Genomic DNA, 24,540 nt, shown 5'->3' with positions numbered 1-24,540 from the left:
TGAGCACAGACTAAAAGAGTTGTGCACTTCTGCTGCTGCAGCCCAGGCTCTGCTTGGCTTTCTGGGCTGCAAGTGCACACTGCTGGCTCCTCTTGAGCTTCTCCTCCAGCAGCACCCCCAAGTCCCTCTCCTCAGGGCTGCTCTCCAGCCTGGCACTGCCCAGCCTGCATTGGTGCTTGGCATTGCCTCCACCCAGCTGCAGGACCTTGCCCTTGCCCTTGTTGAACCTCCTGAGCTTGGCTTGTGCCCACCTCTGCAGCCTGCCCAGGTGCCTCTGGATGGATCCTGCCCTCCAGCCTGGCTGCTGCACCACACAGCTTGGTGTGGGCAGCAAACCTGCTGAGGCTGCACTCAGAGCCCCTGTCCATGGCAGCCACAAAGATATCTTTTGGAGAGGTCTATGTTGCCCCCGGAAAAAATAGTTGAAGAGGTTGTGATGGGACCCAGGTTGGGATGCTGCTCAGGAGGGAGAGCACAGGAGCAAGGGTCCCCCTGGAGCCCATCTGTGGGAGGTGGCAGCTCTCCTGGTGCACGATGTTTTGACTCACTGCGGTGCTGCACAGCTTAAGGATAACACAGACGAGCTGGAGCCAGTCCAGGAAAGAGCAACCAGCCGTGGTCTGGAAACAAGGGCCGACGTGGGAAGGATTAAAGAATTGGGGGCTGCAGACTTTTTCACCATCTGCTGCTCTAAAAACAACCAAGCTCAGGTTTTGTCTGCTTTACCCAGAGACAGAGTGATAATTGGATGCGTTCAGCTGCAGATTTCACCAGCAGCAGCTTCCCATCGGTGGCTGGATCCCCTCAAAGCAGGTCCCTGACAGGCAAAAGGCTTCCCGGGCTGCAGAGGCTTCCACTCATAACAGATCACCACAGCATACAAGTCTTGGTTGTGATTTTCCTGGGTCCTGCTGGTCACTCTCAGCTGCTTCTCCCCTTCTGAAGCTGATGGAAAAGCAGCAATGAGATTCTTTTCATTTCATAATAGTTGAGTTGCAGCTAGAGACAAAGGTGATAATAGAATCATAGAATCAAGCAGGTGGGAAGAGCCCTCCAAGCTCATCCAGTCCAACCTAGCACCCAGCCCTGGCCAGTCAACCAGACCATAGAATCAACCAGGTGGGAAGAGACCTCCAAGCTCATCCAGTCCAACCTAGCACCCAGACCTGTGAGGGAATGGAAGATCTCTCTTATGAGGAGAGCCTGAGGGAGTTGGGGCTCTTCAGCTTGGAGAAGAGGAGACTGGGAGGTGACCTCAGCATTGGTTATCAATATGGAAAGGAGTCTGGAGCCAGCTCTGCTGGATGATGCCCAGTGACAGGACAAGGGGCACTGGGTGGAAGCTGAGGCAGAGGAAGTTTGGTGGAAACATGAGGAGGAATTTTTCCCCTGTGAGGGTGACAGAGCCCTGGAACAGGCTGCCCAGGGGGGCTGTGGAGTCTCCCTCTCTGGAGACCTGGACACATTCCTGAGTGGCCTGGTATAGGAGATGCTGCTCTGGCAGGGGGGTTGGACTGGATGAGCTTCTGAGGTCTCTTCCAGCCCCTGACATGCTGTGATTCTGTGATACCTCTATCACTGCTGTACCTGTCCTGGAACTGCTGAAACCATTGATCTTTATTCAGTTCACAGAACCAGACTGGCAGGAGTTGGGAGGGACACCTGAAGACATAGAATCAAGCAGATTAGAAAAGAGCTCCAAGCTCAGCCAGCCCAGCCTAGCACCCAGCCCTGGCCAACCAACCAGACCATGGCACTAAGTGCCCCAGCCAGGCTTGGCTTCAACACCTCCAGCCACACAGATTCCACCACCTCCCTGGGCAGCCCATTCCAATGCCAATCACTCTCTCTGACAACAACTTCCTAACAACATCCAGCCTAGACCTCCCCTGGCACAGCTTCAGGCTGTCTCCTTGTTCTGTCCCTGGCTGCCTGGCAGCAGAGCCCAACCCCACCTGGCTACAGCCTCCCTGCAGGCAGCTGCAGGCAGCAATGAGCTCTGCCCTGAGCCTCCTCTGCTGCAGGCTGCACACCCCCAGCTCCCTCAGCCTCTCCTCATAGGGCTCTGCTCCAGGGCCCTCCCCAGCCTTGCTGCCCTTCTCCAAACACCTTCCACCACCTCCACATCTCTCTTGAATTGAGGAGCCCAGAACTGGACACAGCACTCAAGGGGTGGCCTGAGCAGTGCTGAGCACAGGGGCACAAGAACCTCCCTTGTCCTGCTGCCCACACTGCTCCTGAGCCAGCCCAGGATGCCATTGGCTCTGCTGCCCACCTGGGCACTGCTGCCTCCTCTGCAGCTCCTCTCTCCCAGCACCCCCAGCTCCCTCTCTGCCTGGCTGCTCTCAGCCACTCTGGCCCCAGCCCCAAGTGCTGCTTGGGGTTGTTGTGGCCAAAGTGCAGAACCCTGCACTTGGCCTTGTTCAGTCTCATCCCATTGGCCTCTGCCCACCCATCCAGCCTGGCCAGGTCCCTCTGCAGGGCTCTGCTACCCTCCAACAGCTCCACAGCTGCTCCTAGCTTGGTGTCATCTGCAAACTTACTGATGCTGGACTCAGATCATCAATAAAGATGCTGAACAAGTCTGTAGCCAGCACTGGTCTTTGGGGCACACCACTGGTGCCAGCTGCCAGCTCGATGTGGCACCATTCACCACCACTCTCTTGGCTCAGCCCTCCAGCCACTTCTTGACCCCTATCAGAGTGAATCTGTCCCATCCACAGGCTGCCAGCTGTGCCCAGAGCTTGCTGTGGCAGACTCTCTCAGAGGCTTTGCTGCAGTCCAGGTAGACTTGCTGCTTCTCACCATTTTTGCAGAGCTGCTTTTCCAGATGATTCCTTTGGAGCAGCTTTTCTCCCTCTGGTGGGTTCCTGGAAGCTGCTTCCTTCCCAGGGGAGGTCTGAGCATCAGCGTTGAAGAAGCAGGATGAAAGTCCCCATCACAGAGGGTGGGCAGAGCAGGCCTGGTACCTATTGTTCTACCACATCCTCTGTGGCTGCAAGAGGAGGAAATCAGCTCTATCTGAAGCACAGAAAGACATCAATTAGGAAAATTATTAGGAGAAACTTCCTGGCAGCAGCAGAGGCATCCATGGGAACTGCCAGGGCAGGCAGCTGCGGAAACAGCCGGATCCTTACAAGGGGCACCACGGGAGATGCTGTCCCACACAGCAGTTCCTGCTGCCTTGTCCTCTCATCCTCTGTGCTCCACACCCCTCCCTCACTGCTTTACAGACTTGCATTCTCCTCCTCCCACATCACATCCCCTCTCCCAGCATCCCTCCTCCTCTGGCAGTACCCATTTGCTTGCCCTGAGTATTGTCCCCAGGCAGTACCCATTTGCTTGCCCTGAATATTGTCCCTAGGCAGTACCCATTTGCTTGCCCTGAGTATTGTCCCCAGGCAGTACCCATTTGCTTGCCCTGAATATTGTCCCTAGGCAGTACCCATTTGCTTGCCCTGAGTATTGTCCCCAGGCAGTACCCATTTGCTTGCCCTGAATATTGTCCCTAGGCAGTACCCATTTGCTTGTCCTGAGTATTGTCCCCAGGCAGTACCCATTTGCTTGCCCTGAGTATTGTCCCCAGGCAGTGCCCATTTGCTTGCCTTGAGTATTGTCCCCAGGCAGTACCCATTTGCTTGCCCTGAGTATTGTCCCCAGGCAGTACCCATTTCCTTGCCCTGAGTATTGTCCCCAGGCAGTACCCATTTGCTTGCCCTGAGTATTGTCCCCAGGCAGTACCCATTTGCTTGCCCTGAGTATTGTCCCCAGGCAGTACCCATTTGCTTGCCCTGAGTATTGTCCCCAGGCAGTACCCATTTCCTTGCCCTGAGTATTGTCCCCAGGCAGTACCCATTTGCTTGCCCTGAGTATTGTCCCCAGGCAGTACCCATTTGCTTGCCCTGAGTATTGTCCCCAGGCAGTACCCATTTGCTTGCCCTGAGTATTGTCCCTAGGCAGTACCCATTTGTTTGCCCTGAGTATTGTCCCCAGGCAGTAGCAAGGAGCTTAGAGCTGTTGAGTTTGTTTGGTTGCTTTGCTAAGGCCAGCAGAAGTAGAATGGCAGCCACAGTTTCTTCCCCCTTTGTAAGGGGGACAACTGGTGTCTTTCCTGTTAGCACAGACTGCCTGCACAAGGATAATCATGGAATGGTTTAGGCTGGAAAGGAACTCAAAGCTCAGCCAGTTCCAACCCCCCTGCCATAGGCAGGGACATCTCCCACTAGAAGAGGTCATTCAAGGACTCATCCAACCTGGCCTTGAACACCTCCAGGAAGGTTGTGGAGCACAGAATCACCCAATGTGATCTTTGATCACATTGGGTGATTCTGTGCTCCACAACCTCCCTGGGCAACCTGTGCCAGTGTCTCAGCACCCTCAACCTGTGCCAGTGTCTCAGCACCTTCACTGCAAAGAGCCCTTCCCTAACATCCAGTTCTGAGCTGTAGAGTACATCTAAGCATGCAAATATGCATTGGAATGGGTAGCTCAGAAGGTTCTGCCACTCATCATCCTGCCTGCAATCATAGAATCAAGCAGGTTGGAAGAGACCTCCAAGAGCATCCAGGCCAACCTAGCACCCAGCCCTGGCCAATCAACCAGACCATGGCACTAAGTGCCTCAGCCAGGCTTTTAGAATCATAGAATCAACCAGATTGGAAGAGAGCTCCAAGATCATCCAGTCCAACCCATCCCCCAGCCCTGGCCAATCTACCAGACCATGAGCATCTCCTAAAAAGCAAGGGGGAGGAAAAAACCTCAGAAACAACCAAACAACAACAACCAAACCTCCAGGATACCAAAAGCACACACAAAAATAGCCTCTCTCCTCCACCTGTGTCCTTGCTAATCATCCCAGCAGTTATCTCAGCCCATCAGGCATGATGGAGGGAACCACTCCACGTCCCAGCAGGTAACACAGCCCCATGGTGTTCAGCAAAGCCTGAAAGCCATTCAAATGCCCATAGCATGGCATAAAACCACACAGATCTGAGCCAGAGACCAGCCTCATAGACCTGGAGGCAGGAGGGTGCCACCAGAACACTGCCAACAAGCTGCTCCTGGCATCCACACTGCTCTCCAGCATCCCTGTGCTCCCAGTAACCTTTCTGCTCCAATACATCCATCTAGTTGGTGACAAACTGATAGCCACACCTGATGTTGTTGCTAGCATACATGCAATGTCGTGGATCAGATCTCTTCCCTGATTCAATGCCTGCTGCTTTCCAATATTCACAGCCTCAGAGGATGTGAGGGGTTGGAAGGGAGCCAAAGAGATCATTGAGTCACAGAGACATAGAATCAAGCAGGTTGGAAGAGAGCTCCAAGCTCAGCCAGTCCAACCTAGCACCCAGCCCTGGCCAATCAACCAGACCATGGCACTAAGTGCCCCAGCCAGGCTTTGCTTGGACACCTCCAGGGAGGGTAACTCCACCACCTCCCTGGGCAGCTCATGAGTCCAACCACCTGCCAGAGCAGGACAATCCTATCTAACACAGGTCACACAGGAACACATCCAGACAGGACCCAAAAGGCTCCACAGAAGGAGACTCCACAGCCTCTCTGGGCAGCCTGTGCCAGGGCTCTGGGACCCTTACAGGAAAGAAGTTCCCCCTTGTGCTGAGCTGGAACCTCCTGTGCTGCAGCTTACACCCATTGCTGCTTGTCCTATCCCAGGCAGCAGTGAGCAGAGCCTGTCCCCCCCTCCTGACCCCCAGCCCTCAGATATTTATAAGCATTGATTAAATCCCCTCTAAGTCTTCTCCAGACTAAGCAGCCCCAGGGCCCTCAGCCTCTCCACATCAGCCATGCCCTCCTGTCCCCTCATCATCCCTGTAGCCCTCCACTGGACCCTCTCCAGCAGATCCCTGTCCCTCTGCAACTGGGGAGCCCAAAACCAAAGGCAGTAGTCAGGAGGGGTCTCATCAGGGCAGAGTGGAGGCAGAGGAGAGCCTGCCTCGATCTGCTGGGCACAGATACTCCCTGCATTGCCTCCACCTCTCTCCATTCCCAGCTAACAAAATGAGCCTGCTCAGAGCATTTCCAGTCGGCCAAAAAAAAGCCATCTGAGGCCCCAGGCTGAGGCTCCCTGGGGTCTTTCAGGGTTGGAGTGGTTCATGTCAGGGAAAAGCCACAGCCCACAAGGGAAGGAAGCTCCAGCAAAGAGATGTGTTTGTGTTGCCGTGGCTGTGTTTGAAGTTTCTATAGCTACCAGAAGTGAGCTGTCGGGAAACAACTGCTGTGCCCTTCCCCACACTCTGCTTGGGAGTGGGAAAGCAGGAAATGGGGCCCAGCAGAAAGGGGGTTTTAGCCTCCCATACTCCAACAGCTCTCCTCTCCATCCCCTCTTTCTAGGTGGGATGAGCGCATTTGGCTGCCTGCTCACGATGCCCACCAGGCTGGAGGCTCAGATTGCAAGGCCAGATGCAGCACAGTTGTCCTGCAGAGCTGTCAGAGAGCCTGCCCAGGCATCTCAACCAGCTGGGAAGCAATGCACCAACCTGAGCAAGGGCTGCTGCCTGAGGGTTTGTATCATAGTATCACCAGGGTTGGAAGAGACCTCACAGATCATCAAGTCCAACCCTTTACCACAGTGCCCAAGGCCAGACCATGGCACCAAGTGCCACGTCCAGTCCTGCCTTGAACAGCTCCAGGGACGGCGACTCCACCACCTCCCCAGGCAGCCCATTCCAGTGTCCAATGACTCTCTCAGGGAAGAACTTTCTCCTCACCTCCAGCCTAAATCTCCCCTGGCACAGCCTGAGGCTGTGTCCTCTTGTTCTGGTGCTGGCCACCTGAGAGAAGAGAGCAACCTCCTCCTGGCCACAACCTCCCCTCAGGTAGTTGTAGACAACAATAAGGTCACCCCTGAGCCTCCTCTTCTCCAGGCTAACCAATCCCAGCTCCCTCAGCCTCTCCTCGTAGGGCTGTGCTCAAGGCCTCTCCCCAGCCTCGTTGCCCTTCTCTGGACACGCTCAAGCATCTCAATGTCCCTCCTAAACTGGGGGGCCCAGAACTGAACACAGCACTCAAGGTGTGGTCTGACCAGTGCAGAGTACAGGGGCAGAATGACCTCCCTGCTCCTGCTGGCCACACCATTCCTGATGCAGGCCAGGATGCCACTGGCTCTCTTGGCCACCTGGGCACACTGCTGGCTCATGTTCAGGTGGGTATCAATCAGCACCCCCAGATCCCTCTCTGTCTGGTCTGCAAGCCCTGGGAATCCATGGTGCATGTCACAGGGCAGCTCCCTCTCTGCCCTGCAAGGATCCTCCAGAAATGCAAACTCCAGATTTCTTTCTTCTCCCCATTTCATAGAATCATAGAATCAAGCAGGTTGGAAGAGAGCTCCAAGCTCAGCCAGCCCAACCTAGCACCCAGCCCTGGCCAACCAACCAGACCATGGCACTAAGTGCCCCAGCCAGGCTTGGCTTCAACACCTCCAGCCACACAGATTCCACCACCTCCCTGGGCAGCCCATTCCAATGCCAATCACTCTCTCTGACAACAACTTCCTAACAACATCCAGCCTAGACCTCCCCTGCCACAGCTTGAGATTGTGTCCCCTTCTTCTCTTGCTGCTTGCCTGGCAGCAGAGCCCAACCCCACCTGGCTACAGCCTCCCTGCAGGCAGCTGCAGACAGCAATGAGCTCTGCCCTGAGCCTCCTCTGCTGCAGGCTGCACACCCCCAGCTCCCTCAGCCTCTCCTCACAGGGCTCTGCTCCAGGCCCCTCACCAGCCTTGATGCCCTTCTCCAAACACCTTCCAGCACCTCAGCATCTCTCTTGAACTGAATTTCCATCAATCCTTCAGCCATTACCTGCACGTTTCAAAATGCACTCAACACAACATCTAAACAACCTGGAATTCTGCTTTCTGAGGGACTCAAGGACCTGGAGCAGGAGGAAAAAAGGGCCAGGGGCAGGTTATAACCCCTGAAAAGCAAAAAGCACCCCTCCAAGCCCACACTGAGCCCCGAGGACAGCTTTAGATTGCAATTCTTTTGTCCACAGCTCACAGCTAGGGCCATAAAATTTGCCCTCCCCCTGCAAACAATGAGCCAGTATTCCATGTGCTGTCAGGAATTATGCATGGTGCCTAAATTGCTCCAGGGGGACAGAAAGGGTAACTCAGGCACAAAATAAATAGGGTGTAAGGACCATTTCCTCAAGGGGATTGAGGTATTTGAGTCCTACCAGTAACAGACTTTGCTTTGTTCAGGGATGCACACATTTCTGTGTGCCACATTTCAGGGCCAGGAGGATGCTGAGAGGCTGCAGCAGCTCTGCTGTGAGCACAGCCTGAAAGAGTTGGGGCTGTGCAGGCTGGAGCAGAGGAGGCTCCCAGGGGACCTTCTTGTGGCCTTCCAGGATCTGAAGGGGGCTACAAAAAAGCTGGGGAGGGACTTTTGAGGCTGTGAGGGAGTGCCAGGACTGGGGGGAATGGAGCAAAGCTGGAGGTGGGGAGAGTGAGGCTGGAGGTGAGGAGGAAGTTGTTGAGCAGGAGAGTGGTGAGAGGCTGGAGTGGGTTGCCCAGGGAGGTGGTTGAGGCCCCATGGCTGGAGGTGTTTGAGGCCAGGCTGGCTGAGGCTGTGTGCAGCCTGCTCTAGGGTAGGGTGTCCCTGGGCATGGCAGGGGGGTTGGAACTGGCTGCTCCTTGTGGTCCCTTCCAGCCCTGACTGCTTCTGTGATTCTATGAAACACCACACATGAACTCTTGCAAAGCCTGCAGCATCCCCAGCAGAAAACACTTTCCCTGCACCATTTGGCCCTTGGCTTCAGTTGCCAAGCAGGGCTGGAAGGACAGCAGGGGCATAGTCAAAGACCAAGCATTGTTTTGGACAGTTTGCAAATGGTTTCCAATGATGTGGACGTGGCCTCCAGGCATTCCTCCTCCTGTCTGTGCTGCAAGTCTGGACACCAAAAGGCTCAGAAACTGGTCAAAGTGCTTTCCTTATCAGACAATAGCTGCTTAGTCAGGGCTCTGGTTTGGCAGCTGAGATAAGGATGAGCATCACCCAAGTGCTGGAGGAAGGCTTGGAGATGAGAGACTGTCTATATTTAGCCCATACCTAGAGCTAAAATCTAGCAATTGCTCCATCACCTCTCCCTAGCAGAGCAGAAGGAGCAGAGGAAAAGGTGAGGAGATGCAAGAGCTGAAATGAACACAGGTTGAATGAAGCAACAAAACTGCTACCAATATGAAGTACATAAAGTTATACTCATCCCAGTGAGGGTACAGCAGTCACACCAGACAGCAAAGCAGACCTCAAGAGCAGGAGGAGGAGAAGCCCAAGTAGGAATCCAAGCAGGAATGTCTCTTCTCAGCCAACTTCCCCATGCCCAAGCAGCAATCCAAGCAGGAAGGTCTCTTCTCAGCAAACATCCCCATGCCCAAGCAGGAATCCAAGCAGGAATCCAAGCAGGAATCCAAGCAGGAAGGTCTCTTCTCAGCAAACTTCCCCATGCCCAAGTAGAAATCCAAGCAGCAATCCAAGCAGGAAGGTCTCAGCAAACATCCCCATACTCCAGTAGAAATCCAAGCAGCAATCCAAGCAGGAAGGTCTCTTCTCAGCAAACTTCCCCATGCCCAAGTAGGAATCCAAGCAGCAATCCAAGCAGGAAGGTCTCTTCTCAGCAAACTTCCCCATGCCCAAGTAGGAATCCAAGCAGCAATCCAAGCAGGAAGGTCTCTTCTCAGCAAACTTCCCCATGCCCAAGTAGGAATCCAAGCAGCAATCCAAGCAGGAAGGTCTCTTCTCAGCAAACATCCCCATGCCCAAGTAGAAATCCAAGCAGCAATCCAAGCAGGAAGGTCTCTTTTCAGCAAACTTCCCCATGCCCAAGCAGGAATCCAAGCAGCAATCCAAGCAGGAAGGTCTCTTTTCAGCAAACTTCCCCATGCCCAAGCAGGAATCCAAGCAGCAATCCAAGCAGGAAGGTCTCTTCTCAGCAAACTTCCCCATGCCCAAGTAGGAATCCAAGCAGCAATCCAAGCAGGAAGGTCTCTTCTCAGCAAACATCCCCATGCCCAAGTAGAAATCCAAGCAGCAATCCAAGCAGGAAGGTCTCTTTTCAGCAAACTTCCCCATGCCCAAGCAGGAATCCAAGCAGCAATCCAAGCAGGAAGGTCTCTTTTCAGCAAACTTCCCCATGCCCAAGCAGGAATCCAAGCAGCAATCCAAGCAGGAAGGTCTCTTCTCAGCAAACTTCCCCATGCCCAAGTAGAAATCCAAGCAGCAATCCAAGCAGGAAGGTCTCTTTTCAGCAAACTTCCCCATGCCCAAGCAGGAATCCAAGCAGCAATCCAAGCAGGAAGGTCTCTTCTCAGGAAACCTCCTCATTCCCAAGCACAAATTCCAGCCACTCACTGCCCAGCCTGAATTTGTGCTTTGCATTGCCTCGACCCCAATGCAAGAAGGGAAGAGAATCAACCAGGTTGGAAGAGAGCTCCAAGCTCATCCAGCCCAACCTAGCACTCAGCCCTGCCCAATCAACCAGACCATGGCACTAAGTGCCCCAGCCAGGCTTGGCTTCAACACCTCTGGGGATGGCAACTCCACCACTTCCCTGGGCAGCCCATTCCAATGCCAATCACTCTCTCTGCCAGCCTATACCTTCCCCAGCACAACTTGAGACTTGCACTTGGTCTTGTTGAACCTCCTGAGCTTGGCTTGTGCCCATCTCTGCAGCCTGCCCAGGTGCCTCTGGATGGATCCTGCCCTCCAGCCTGGCTGCTGCACCACACAGCTTGGTGTGGGCAGCAAACTTGCTGAGGCTGCACTCAGTGCCTCTGCCCATGGCACCCACAAAGATAGTCCCTGACCAGCCTTCCTGTAGCCCCCTTCAGAGACTGGATGGTCACTATAAGGTCTCCTCAAAGCTTTTGCTTCTGCAGGCTGAAGAGCCCCAACTCTCCTATCCTGTCCCGATAGCAGAGCTGCTGCAGAGGTGCTCCCCTTGCCCTTGCTGAACTTCACCGGGTTCCTGCCTGTCCAGGTCCATTTCCCTCAGTGCAAAACCTGCCTCCTTGCCACAGCAGGGAGATGACTCAGCTGCTGAAGCCTGCAGGCAGCATTTTAGCAGACCTTGGCACACTAACACACTCCCCGGGAGCATCCATGCACACCTGGCTCCTGCTGGGCACTTTGCTGCCTGCTCACTGATGTTAGGAGATGCTTGACAACGTTTTACATCCCCATTCCTTAACAGAACTTACAGAGGGGGGGGAGGGGGGAGGAAAATATCATCCCCTCGGGTCAGTGCTTTAGTTCTAAGTTGCTTCACAACAAGCAACATTTCTGCCGTTGTTCCTAACAAGCAATTTGCTGCTTCTCTTGCCGGGGTCTGAAACACCCAGAAGATGAACAGCCTCTCTCCTGGGTCTGCCAAAGCTCCTTTTGCTGCTCAAACTAACCATGCTGCTAACCACTAATGCTGTCCAAGGAGAGCTAACGAGCTGCTAGACGGTGGGGGTTTTATCTCCCCTGCCCCAAAAGCTGCCACCATCCCCCAGGCAGCACCCACAGGTAACTTCTGCAGCAGCACCCACAGCCTGCCTGACAAAAGAGACAGCCGTGGGGGAGGCCAAGTGGCTGCTCCAACACCTCACCCCCTGCCCATCACCTGCGAGGCTCAGAAGAACAGCCACGGAGATGCAAATGAGAGGATGCCCCATTGCTTTTGCACCCCCACCCCCCCAGGATGCTGTCAGCCTTAATGAGGGGATATTGTTAAATGCTTGGGTGCTCATCAGCTGGGCAATGGCGTAGCAAAGCTGCTTTTTGAAGCTGGCCCTCCCAAGACTGTGCTGGGACATTCCCATTTCCTCCAGCTGTCTGCTGCTTTTCCACCTTACCCCAAGGGGATGTGTCCTGCACCTTGCACTCTGGTTACTGCTGCTGCTTTGTGCTACTTTCATAGAATCAGTCACAGGGTTGGAAGGGACCACAAGGAGCAGCCAGTGCCAAGCCCCCTGCCATGCCCAGGGACACCCTACCCTAGAGCAGGCTGCACACAGCCTCAGCCAGCCTGGCCTCAAACACCTCCAGCCATGGGGCCTCAACCACCTCCCTGGGCAACCCACTCCAGCTTCTCACCACTCTCCTGCTCAGGAACTTCCTCCTCACATCCACTCTGACTCTCCCCACCTCCAGCTTTGCTCCGTTCCCCCCACTCCTGGCACTCCCTCACAGCCTCAAAAGTCCCTCCCCAGCTTTTTTATGGCTGGGGTTACACTGAGGTGTGTGGTCACACTGCAGCAGGCAGTGCTAGGACTGGGGTTAGCACTGGGGTGTGTGGAGGCACGTTCAGAAAGAGAGATCAAGCCAGGAGACCCTTTGGCTCAAGCAGCCAAAGAGCAGGATGGGGAGCAGATGTGCTGGAAGGGAAGTGGCTCTGCACTTTGGCCACAGCAACTCCAAGCAGTGCTACAGGCTGGGGCCAGAGTGGCTGAGAGCAGGCAGGCAGAGAGGGCCCTCGGGGAGCTGGGAGAGAGGAGCTGAAGCTGAGGCAGCAGTGCCCAGGTGGGCAGCAGAGCCAATGGCATCCTGGGCTGGCTCAGGAGCAGTGTGGGCAGCAGGACAAGGGAGGTTCTTCTGCCCCTGTGCTCAGCACTGCTCAGGCCACCCCTTGAGTGCTGTGTCCAGTTCTGGGCTCCTGAATTGCAGAGAGCTGTTGAGGTGCTGGAAGGTGTTTGGAGAAGGGCAGCAAGGCTGGGGAGGGGCCTGGAGCAGAGCCCTGTGAGGAGAGGCTGAGGGAGCTGGGGGTGTGCAGCCTGCAGCAGAGGAGGCTCAGGGCAGAGCTCATTGCTGCCTGCAGCTGCCTGCAGGGAGGCTGTAGCCAGCTGGGGTTGGTCTCTTCTGCCAGGCAAGCAGCAACAGAACAAGGGGACAGTGTCTGAAGCTGTGCCAGGGGAGGTCTAGGCTGGATGTTGTTAGGAAGTTGTTGTCAGAGAGAGTGATTGGCATTGGAATGGGCTGCCCAGGGAGGTGGTGGAGTCTGTGTGGCTGGAGGTGTTGAAGCCAAGCCTGGCTGGGGCACTTAGTGCCATGGTCTGGTTGCTTGGCCAGGGCTGGGTGCTAGGCTGGGCTGGCTGAGCTTGGAGCTCTCTGCCAGCCTGGTTGATTCTGTGATTCTATGAGTGTTCCCAGTCACCCCACAGCTTTGCTTACCCAGAACTGGAGAAGCAGTGTCAGATGTCCTGGCTGCCAGCAGAGGACCTGCCTCTTTGGAGCTTTCTCTCCTTTCAGGCCACAGGCAGTTGTTGACTCATTGACTTGTCCCCTCCTCAGGTCGTCAGTGGTTTGAGTTCTGTAGGTGCTGGTGGCACAGGTCCTGGCTGAGGCAGGCACAGTGGGCTTGCTGTCTCCTGGGGAGTTATATTTGCTCTTCCTTTAGTTGCTGTTTTCCTAAAGCTAAAATAAGATGTCCCAGGCTGAAAATAAAAGGCAGGCATGTTTGCTCTGGATAAACACAGCACTTCCAAAGCCTTCAGTGGAGCTCATGGGGAGCTCACTGAGATGCCTTCAGAGACCAACTGGGAATGCAGAGGTGATGAGGCTCCACTTGCTTCCTGTGCCTGCCCTGCCAGACCCACAAGACAGATGGACTTGGCCATATCATATCCCTTATCATAGAATCAACCAGGTTGGGAGAGACCTCCAAGCTCATCCAGCCCCACCTGGCACCCAGCCCTGGCCAAGTGTGTTCAAGCCAGTGGAAAATGCCTCTGGTCTCCAAAAGATGCCCACTCATGCTCACACAAGGAGTGTATCATAGAATGGTTTGGGTTGGAAGGGACCTTAAAGATCAGCTACTTCCAAACTCCCTGCAGTAGATACAGACATCTTTAACTGGAGCAGGTTGCTCAAGGACACATCCAACCTGGCCTTGAGCATCTCCGTGAAGAGGATGTCCACAGCTGCCCCAGGCAGTGTGCTCTAGTGTCTCATCACCCTCACTGAGAAGAGTTTCTGCCTAATATCTAGAATCACAGAATCAAGCAGGTTGGAAGAGACCTCCAAGCTCAGCCAGCCCAACCTAGCACCCAGCCCTGCCCAACCAACCAGACCATGGCACTAAGTGTCCCAGCCAGCCTTGGCTTCAACACCTCCAGCCACAGAGACTCCACCACCTCCCTGGGCAGCCCATTCCAATGCCAATCACTCTCTCTGACAACAACTTCCTAACAACATCCAGCCTGGACCTCCCCTGGCACAACTCCAGGCTGTGTCCCCTTTGTCTCTTGCTGCTTGCCTGGCAGCAGAGCCCAACCCCACCTGGCTACAGCCTCCCTGCAGGCAGCTGCAGACAGCAATGAGCTCTGCCCTGAGCCTCCTCTGCTGCAGGCTGCACACCCCCAGCTCCCTCAGCCTCTCCTCACAGGGCTCTGCTCCAGGACCCTCCCCAGCCTTGCTGCCCTTCTCCAAACACCTTCCAGCACCTCAACATCTCTCTGCAATTCAGGAGCCCAGAACTGGACACAGCACTCCAGGGGTGTCCTGAGCAGTGCTGAGCACAGGGGCACAAGAACCTCCCTTGTCCTGCTGCCCACACTGCTCCTGAGCCAGCCCAGGATGCCATTGGCTCTGCTGCCCACCTGGGCACGTTGGAAAGGAACTCAAAGATTTCTAGTCTCAGCCCCCTTCATGCACACACAGACACACATGCCACTGGATCAGGTTGGTCAAAGCTGCATCCAACTGGCCTTGAACACATCCAGAGCTGGGGCAACCACAACATCCCCTAGCAACCTGCTCAGTGCCTCCTCACCACCCTGACAGTGAAGAGCTTCTTTCTTACATCTGATCTACATCTACCTTCAGAAATCATGTTGCCACCAGCAGCACAAATATCAAAGGTTGCTGCTGCTGCTGATAGGCAGTGACACAGCAAGAGAAGGAAGCTGCTCAGCAAGGCAGGGAAATCCAGCACAACCAACGTGAGTCAGCCACGAAAGTGGGAAGCTGCAGAGATGACAATGGGCATGGGGAGAGCTGAGGGCCACCAAAACACAGACAGCTGATCCTGGCCAAGCACCACCAGACCACAGAGTGGCTGCAGGGATGCTGCATCTGCTCACAGAGCTGCTGCTCTGCAGCAGTGAGGTCACCACAAGCCCTGCTCCCTCCAGTGAAAGAGGAGAGGGTTTTCTCTCCAGCTCACTGATGGAGAAGGCTGGTGTGGACTGAATGGGCTACTGGTTAAGCATCCTACCACTCTGCTTCTGATTTACCAGCTTTTTACCACAGGGATTTAAATAACCTGCTCAGGGCTGAACATGAACCATGCCTGAATCAGACTGACTCAGCTCAGTGGGTGAAAGCCTGGGAAGAACATGCATCATTTCCTTCAGCTCCAGGGCAGAAGTATTTAAGGACAAGGACTTATCCAAGGAGAGCCCCACAGGGAGCTCTGAACTGTCCTTGCAGCCAGCTGACTGGAAAAGAAGTCATCCCAAGCATTACTGAGGACTGGGAGCATTTGATCCCTGATCCACTCGACTTCTCAAGGCAGTAGCCCCAGGACTGTCATCAACCATTTCCTTCCCTCCCTCCCACACATATCTGTGATGCTGTGATCTCCCCTGGTGCAGCTGTGTAAAACCCACAGCCCTCACTGCATCTCTGGCAAAAGCATCTGCAGCACAACATCTGCATCCCCTGCACTACCTGCTGAACCAGGAACCTCTTCAGCATGAGAGTAGTGAGAGGCTGGAGTGGGTTGCCCAGGGAGGTGGTTGAGGCCCCATGGCTGGAGGTGTTTGAGGCCAGGCTGGCTGAGGCTGTGTGCAGCCTGCTCTAGGGTAGGGTGTCCCTGGGCATGGCAGGGGGTTGGAACTGGCTGCTCCTTGTGCTGCCTTCCAACCCTGCCTGATTCAGTGATTCTATATAGGAGCTGTTCATTGCAAGCTTGTTTGCACCACAGAAAGTTCTAGAGGTCTAAAAGTGGTGTTCAGCCCTACTGAGCAAGACTGAAACCTGCACTGAAGACCTTGCTGCAGGCAAGAGGAAAAGAAGAAATTTTTCCTCAACTACTTCGAGGAAAGAAGTCAACTGTTGAGTTGGCCTCACTTCTAGGCCATGCTGGAGAGGGAGAGACACCAGGCTCACACCAATGTGGGGCATAAAAGTCAATCTAGTTATTGGAGCTAAGAGTGATATCTATATAGAGGAGTTTGGAACAGGGACATGTACTTCTGGTAGGCTTACATAGGCAGAGATGGGCTGTCCACATAGAATCACAGAATCAACCAGGTTGGAAGAGAGCTCCAAGCTCACCCAGTCCAACCTAGCACCCAGCCCTGGCCAACCAACCAGACCATGGCACTAAGTGCCCCAGCCAGCCTTGGCTTCAACACCTCCAGCCACACAGACTCCACCACCTCCCTGGGCAGCCCATTCCAATGCCAATCACTCTCTCTGACAACAGCTTCCTAACAACATCCAACCTAGACCTGTCCTGGCACAGCTTGAGACTGTGTCCCCTTCTTCTGTTGCTGCTTGCCTGGCAGCAGAGCCCAACCCCACCTGGCTACAGCCTCCCTGCAGGCAGCTGCAGACAGCAATGAGCTCTGCCCTGAGCCTCCTCTGCTGCAGGCTGCACCCCCCCAGCTCCCTCAGCCTCTCCTCACAGGGCTCTGCTCCAGGCCCCTCCCCAGCCTTGCTGCCCGTCTCCAAACACCTTCCAGCACCTCAACAGCTCTCTGCAATGGAGGAGCCCAGAACTGGACACAAGGAGGCTGTAGCCAGGTGGGGTTGGGCTCTGCTGCCAGGCAAGCTGCAACAGAAGGAGGGGACACAGCCTGGAGTTGTGCCAGGGCAGGTCTAGGCTGGATGTTGTTAGGAAGTTGTTGTCAGAGAGAGTGATTGGCATTGGAATGGGCTGCCCAGGGAAGTGGTGGAGTCTCTGTGGCTGGAGGTGTTGAAGCCAAGCCTGGCTGGGGCACTTAGTGCCATGGTCTGGTTGGTTGGCCAGGGCTGGGTGCTAGGTTGGGCTGGCTGAGCTTGGAGCTCTCTTCCAACCTCGTTGAGTCTATGATTCTATGACCATGCTGCCTTAAAATAAAAGAGGCTTTTGCTGGCTGTTTGATTTGTGCAGCAGCAGGCTGAAGCACTTGCTGTTGCCTCATTGAAAAGCCAGGCTCTAAGAGCAGAGCCAGACATCCCTGCTCATTAATGCATCTCCAAAAGGTGTTCTCACTTCTTTGCTTTGCTTTTCACAGTCCAGATGAAAAAGGAAAGAAAAAAAAAGGCTCATGTGAGCAAATCTAAAATGAATCACCTGAGTGTCTTACACATTTCCAGCTAACAAGGACAGGACAACAGCAAATCGTTGTCTACAGAATCAATCACAGAATCAGCCAGGTTGGAAGTGATCTCAAAGGTCACCCAGACCAACCTATCACCCAACCCTATCCAGGTCTAGACTGGATGTTGTTAGGAAGTTGTTGTCAGAGAGAGTGATTGGCATTGGAATGGGCTGCCCAGGGAGGTGGTGGAGTCTCTGTGCCTGGAGGTGTTGCAGCCAAGCCTGGCTGGGGCACTTAGTGCCATGGTCTGGTTGGTTGGGCAGGGCTGGGTGCTAGGTTGGGCTGGATGAGCTTGGAGCTCTCTTCCGACCTGCTTGATTCTATGATATGATTCCATGAGTTGGCTGAGCATTTTGTATGGATGCATGAGAATTCCTTCAGTGCAATGCTTGGGGGAGAATGCACTGGAACCTGTAAGGCCACTTTGACATGGATGTGCAGAGGAAGATTTCTCTCCCTGCTTGATAAGAGGCAGCCAAGAGGCAACCAGTTCTGCTACACCATAGCTTGGAAAACAAGCTCTTGGGAGGCAAGTTTGGAGCATATCTTCAGGGGCTGAACTCTCTGGGGCCTCATTGCTTCAGGGCTGATCATAATGTACCTCTTCTTGGTCCTGCAGAGCTTGTCTTTGCAGAGCCAGCGATGTGAAGCAGCCCTGTTAGGAGCTGCTAGCTGTTGCCTCCAGCATGTTTCCTCCTGGAAGTTACAGCTCCAGTCCTGCTGCCATTATTTTCCAGCGTTCTTTAAAGCAGAGCTGTTCACACCTCTGGATTCAATCCTCTGAGCCCCTCAGCATTCCCACTGCTTATCTAAACAGATCTTATTTCAAGGTTTGCTTTGTGGTCGTAAAAACCTGCCCGTGGCATTCAAAATAAAAGTCGTTGCTGGCTCCCAGCCTAGTAACAAATGTGTTGGGTTAGAGTGGAGGAAGGAAAAAAGGGCTTCAGGGGGTTATGAGAAATGGGGCCTCCAAACTGGGCTGCTTACAGCTGATTTCCCACACTTACCAGTTCAGAGAGAACAAACCGAGCCTGCCTGAAGCACTTTCCTGGTGCCTGCCTCCTATGGAGCTGGAGCGCTGCAGGCTGGGGCCAGAGTGGCTGAGAGCAGGCAGGCAGAGAGGGAGCTGGGGGTGGTGGGAGAGAGGAGCTGAAGCTGAGGCAGCAGTGCCCAGGTGGGCAGCAGAGCCAATGGCATCCTGGGCTGGCTCAGGAGCAGTGTGGGCAGCAGGACAAGGGAGGTTCTTCTGCCCCTGTGCTCAGCACTGCTCAGGCCACCCCTTGAGTGCTGTGTTCAGTTCTGGGCTCCTGAATTGCAGAGAGATGTTGAGGTGCTGGAAGGTGTTTGGAGAAGGGCAGCAAGGCTGGGGAGGGGCCTGGAGCAGAGCCCTGTGAGGAGAGGCTGAGGGAGCTGGGGGTGTGCAGCCTGCAGCAGAGGAGGCTCAGGGCAGAGCTCATTGCTGTTTGCAGCTGCCTGCAGGGAGGCTGTAGCCAGGTGGGGTTGGGCTCTGCTGCCAGGCAAGCAGCAACAGAACAAGGGGACACAGTCTGGAGTTGTGCCAGGGCAGGTCTAGGCTGGATGTTGTTAGGAAGTTGTTGTCAGAGAGAGTGATTGGCATTGGAATGGGCTGCCCAGGGAGGTGGTGGAGTCTGTGTGGCTGGAGGTGTTGAAGCCAAGCCTGGCTGGGGCACTTAGTGCCATGGTGTGGTTGATTGAGCAGGGCTGGGTGCTAGGTTGGGCTGAATGAGCTTGGAGCTCTCTTCCATCCTGGTTGATTCTATGTTTCCAGGAAGCCCTCAGCCTCTGCACAGAAAGGAATTTGATGGCAGGAAAATGGGAGAAGTATGGAATGGGCTTGGTGGAAGAGCAGGCTCCCAGAGATGGATGCAGATCATGAGTAGTGTAAACTACCTTAGCAGGCACTTGTGTAGAGAGGTTGGAGAGGAGGAGATATCCAGGGAACAACATCCACAGCAGAAGCAGGTGAGGTCTCCCCAGAGCAGGGGGGGGCAGAACCACCTCCCTTGGCTTAGGTTGCTGTGAGAAGTTGAAGCAGCAATGATTTGCCTGTTTGCTGGCAACAGAACCAGAAAGGCAAGGCAAAGTCTACAGGGTGGGTTGAGCACTGGGGAGTGCCTCTGGGATGGGTGGGAGAAGATCCAGGTGTGGCTGAGCTCCTGCAAACGTTTCTCTGAAGGGGCTGGAAGAGCTGAGCACCCAGTTACATGTGGGAAAGTGGGCACAGAAGACCTGGGGAGGTCTGCTGGTGCTCTGCATGGATTTACATCCCTGGGAAAGCCAGAAAGGTGGAAAACACAGCACCAAGATGAAGGGACTGGAGAAAATGGAAGCGGGGAAGCCTCTGGAAAAGGTGTCTCTGAGCAATGTAAGGCATTGGATGTGGCAAAGGGATCTCATAGAATCAGTCAGGGCTGGAAGGGACCACAAGGAGCAGCCAGTTCCAACTCCCCTGCCATGCCCAGGGACACCCTACCCTAGAGCAGGCTGCACACAGCCTCAGCCAGCCTGGCCTCAAACACCTCCAGCCATGGGGCCTCAACCACCTCCCTGGGCAACCCACTCCAGCCTCTCACCACTCTCATGCTCAACAACTTCCTCCTCACCTCCAGCCTCACTCTCCCCACCTCCAGCTTTGCTCCATTGCCCCCACTCCTGGCACTCCCTCACAGCCTCAGAAGTCCCTCCCCAGCTTTTTTGGATGCTGGAAGGCCACAAGAAGGTCTCCTGGGAGCCTCCTCTGCTCCAGCCTGCACAGCCCCAACTCTTTCAGTCTGTGCTCACAGCAGAGCTGCTGCAGCCTCTCAGCATCCTCCTGGCCCTGCTCTGGACACCCTCCAGCATCTCCACATCCCTCTTGTCCCAGGGGCTCCAGAGCTGGGTGCAGCACTCAGCAAGCAGCCCTCAGCCAAGCTGGAGAGCTATTGTGGCTCTCACTGCTAATGCAAAACTGCACAAATGCTAAAGATCCCAGACAAACATTCAGGAAAGCTGCAGATCTGCCCAGGGGAGTGGCAAACGTTCCCTTACCACCCAGCTCTAGATGGAGCAGCTCCTGGGGAGAAGGCTTGCAGCCATTTGCACAGCCAGAGGATGTCACAGGCTTCCTCATTTACCGTGCACGCTGAACTCAGCCAGCGCAGCAGCACCCGGTGATGGTTCCCATCATAGCAACCACCCTGCCCAGGCAGGCAGATAATGACCTGCCCTCGGGCAAACCTCTTGTCAGCTTGGGGCTGATTTGCAGCTGCAGCGCAGCCCCAAGCCTGAGCCATCATCAATTCGGAAGCCCCAGGGAGCTGGAGATGCTGTGGCTCATGTCCTCCCTCCCGCCCTGCCCTGCCCTCCCCTCCGAGTGCTCTCTTCCCGTGGGCATTCAGGGTAACCAGCTCGACCTTTGAAGCACCCCGTGGCCAGGCTCCCGAGCAGCTGAACAAACCAGCACCAAGCTCCATCGGCTGTTGCAAGGAGAGCAGAGCTCAGCTGTGCGTTAGCAGCGCATCCCCAGGGGTGCTGCTGGCCATGGGGGTGAGCTCCTGCAGGAGCCAGCGCCGAGCTCCCCGTGGCGTGCAAAGGGCACTTCGCTCACCTCGGCACAGCCACACAGCACAGCCTGGGATGAGCAGGGACAAACAGCACAGCCTGGGATGAACAGAGACAAAACAGCACAGCCTGGGATGAGCAGGGACAAACAGCACAGCCTGGGATGAGCAGGCACAAACAGCACAGCCTGGGATGAGCAGAGACAAACAGCACAGCCTGGGATGAGCAGGCACAAGCAGCACAGCCTGGGATGAGCAGAGACAAACAGCACAGCCTGGGATGAGCAGAGACAAACAGCACAGCCTGGGATGAGCAGGCACAAACAGCACAGCCTGGGATGAGCAGAGACAAACAGCACAGCCTGGGATGAGCAGGGACAAACAGCACAGCCTGGGATGAGCAGAGACAAAACAGCACAGCCTGGGATGAGCAGGCACAAACAGCACAGCCTGGGATGAGCAGAGACACACAGCACAGCCTGGGATGAGCAGGCACAAACAGCACAGCCTGGGATGAGCAGGGACAAACAGCACAGCCTGGGATGAGCAGGCACAAACAGCACAGCCTGGGATGAGCAGGGACAAACAGCACAGCCTGGGATGAGCAGGCACAAACAGCACAGCCTGGGATGAGCAGGGACAAACAGCACAGCCTGGGATGAGCAGGCACAAACAGCACAGCCTGGGATGAGCAGGCACAAACAGCACAGCCTGGGATGAGCAGAGACAAAACAGCACAGCCCGGGATGAGCAGAGACAAAACAGCACAGCCTGGGATGAGCAGAGACAAAACAGCACAGCCTGGGATGAGCAGGCACAAACAGCACAGCCTGGGATGAGCAGAGACAAAACAGCACAGCCTGGGATGAGCAGGCACAAACAGCACAGCCTGGGATGAGCAGGGACACACAGCACAGCCTGGGATGAGCAGGCACAAGCAGCACAGCCTGGGATGAGCAGGCACAAAACAGCACAGCCTGGGATGAGCAGGCACAAACAGCACAGCCTGGGATGAGCAGGGACAAAACAGCACAGCCTGGGATGAGCAGAGACAAACAGCACAGCCTGGGATGAGCAGGCACAAACAGCACAGCCTGGGATGAGCAGAGACAAACAGCACAGCCTGGGATGAGCAGGCACAAACAGCACAGCCTGGGACGAGCAGGGACACACAGCACAGCCTGGGATGAGCAGGGACAAAACAGCACAGCCTGGGATGAGCAGAGACAAAACAGCACAGCCTGGGATGAGCAGGGACACACAGCACAGCCTGGGATGAGCAGGGACAAAACAGCACAGCCTGGGATGAGCAGAGACAAACAGCACAGCCTGGGATGAGCAGGGACACACAGCACAGCCTGGGATGAGCAGGGACAAAACAGCACAGCCTGGGATGAGCAGAGACAAACAGCACAGCCTGGGATGAGCAGAGACACACAGCACAGCCTGGGATGAGCAGGGACAAAACAGCACAGCCTGGGATGAGCAGAGACAAACAGCACAGCCTGGGATGAGCAGGGACAAACAGCACAGCCTGGGATGAGCAGGAACAAACAGCACAGCCTGGGATGAGCAGGCACAAACAGCACAGCCTGGGATGAGCAGAGACAAACAGCACAGCCTGGGATGAGCAGGCACAAACAGCACAGCCTGGGATGAGCAGGCACAAACAGCACAGCCTGGGATGAGCAGGGACAAACAGCACAGCCTGGGATGAGCAGGGACAAAACAGCACAGCCTGGGATGAGCAGGGACAAACAGCATAGCCTGGGATGAGCAGGCACAAACAGCACAGCCTGGGATGAGCAGGGACAAACAGCACAGCCTGGGATGAGCAGGGACAAACAGCACAGCCTGGGATGAGCAGGGACAAAACAGCACAGCCTGGGATGAGCAAAGACAAACAGCACAGCCTGGGATGAGCAGGCACAAACAGCACAGCCTGGGATGAGCAGGGACACACAGCACAGCCTGGGATGAGCAGGCACAAACAGCACAGCCTGGGATGAGCAGAGACAAACAGCACAGCCTGGGATGAGCAGGGACAAACAGCACAGCCTGGGATGAGCAGATACAAACAGCACAGCCTGGGATGAGCAGGGACAAACAGCACAGCCTGGGATGAGCAGAGACGAGCACCACCAGCGCTGCTCAGCTGGCTCCCGGAGGAGAGCACAACAGGAGCAGGAAGATGCTCTGCACCTGGCTGCAGGCGTGGCACAGACACGCCCTGATGCGGGGCAGAGCCTCTGAAGCAAGCGCTGGGCTCTGGCAGGCTGCTGCTTTCTCTCAACACTGACACTACCAAAGGTGGTGGGGAAATGTATGGGTGGGGAATGTCTGAGAGCAGCCCTGAGGAACAGTTCCTGGGAGTCTGGGGTGATGCAAAGCTCAACAGGAGCCTGCAGTGTGAGTGCAGCCCAGACACAACCCTGTGCTGGCTGCAGCAAGAGCAGTGTGGGCACAGGGCAAGGGAGGGGATTCTGCCCCTTGGCTCTGCTCTCCTCACACCCCACCTGCAATCCTGGGGGCAGTTCTGGAGCCCCCAGCACAAGCAGCACATGGAAGTGTTGGAGGCAGGGCAGAGGTGGCCACCAAGATGCTGAGAGGGCTGCAGCAGCCTGCTCTAGGGTAGGGTGTGCCTGGGCATGGCAGGGGGGTTGGAACTGGCTGCTTCTTTTGGTCCCTTCCAACCCTGACTGGTTCCATCATTCTCCATCCTATGTTTCCAGTTTAACAATCCACATTCTGAAGTCAGGCTCAAGAGGAAGCTGGAAGCCTCCCTAACAAGCTGCATTCAATCACCCAGGCCCCACAGGCAGCTTCACAGCGTATCAAGTATCCTACTCTGACAATGAGACCCTGCCTGGGTATCCTGAGCCTTATGTCAGCTTTCACTGCCAGTTCCTCAAAGGAATGAACCCAAGCCCAGGACTCCTCTCTATTTTTGTCATGTTCCATCCCTGCCAGCAGGATCCAGACAAACAAGCCCAAGAAATGCCTCAGAAGGTCTGGAGGACAAAAATAAATGCCCAGGCTGTGGTTAGAGGGACTGAGCTTGGCTGAGGCTGTGGTTAGAGGGACTGAGCTTGGCTGAGGCAGCTTGGGCTGGAAAACAAGATAGTTGTTCTCTCTTAAAATAACAGAGAGGCAGAATCACCATCCCATGGGATTGGAGCAGTGTGGATCCATGAGGTGGGAAAGCAGAACAGCTCTGCACAACCCTGACTTCAACATCTATAGGCTTGGTGTTAGGAGGAAGTTCTTGACAGAGAGAGTGAATTGGCACTGGAATGCACTGCCCATCTTGGAGGTCTCTTCCACCCTGGTTCGTAGAATCATAGAACCAAGCAGGTTGGAAGAGAGCTCCAAGCTCAACCAGCCCAACCTAGCACCCAGCCCTGGCCAAGCAACCAGACCATGGCACTAAGTGCCCCAGCCAGGCTTGGCTTCAACACCTCCAGCCACACAGACTCCACCACCTCCCTGGGCAGCCCATTCCAATGCCAATCACTCTCTCTGACAACAACTTCCTAACAACATCCAGCCTAGACCTCCCCTGGCACAACTCCAGACTGTGTCCCCTTCTTCTGTTGCTGCTTGCCTGGCAGCAGAGCCCAACCCCACCTGGCTACAGCCTCCCTGCAGGCAGCTGCAGACAGCAATGAG

Source organism: Pogoniulus pusillus, chromosome 1 (genome assembly GCF_015220805.1).
Source record: "Pogoniulus pusillus isolate bPogPus1 chromosome 1, bPogPus1.pri, whole genome shotgun sequence".
NCBI classification, from domain to species: domain Eukaryota; kingdom Metazoa; phylum Chordata; class Aves; order Piciformes; family Lybiidae; genus Pogoniulus; species Pogoniulus pusillus.
Note: the sequence above shows the minus strand (reverse complement) of the source record.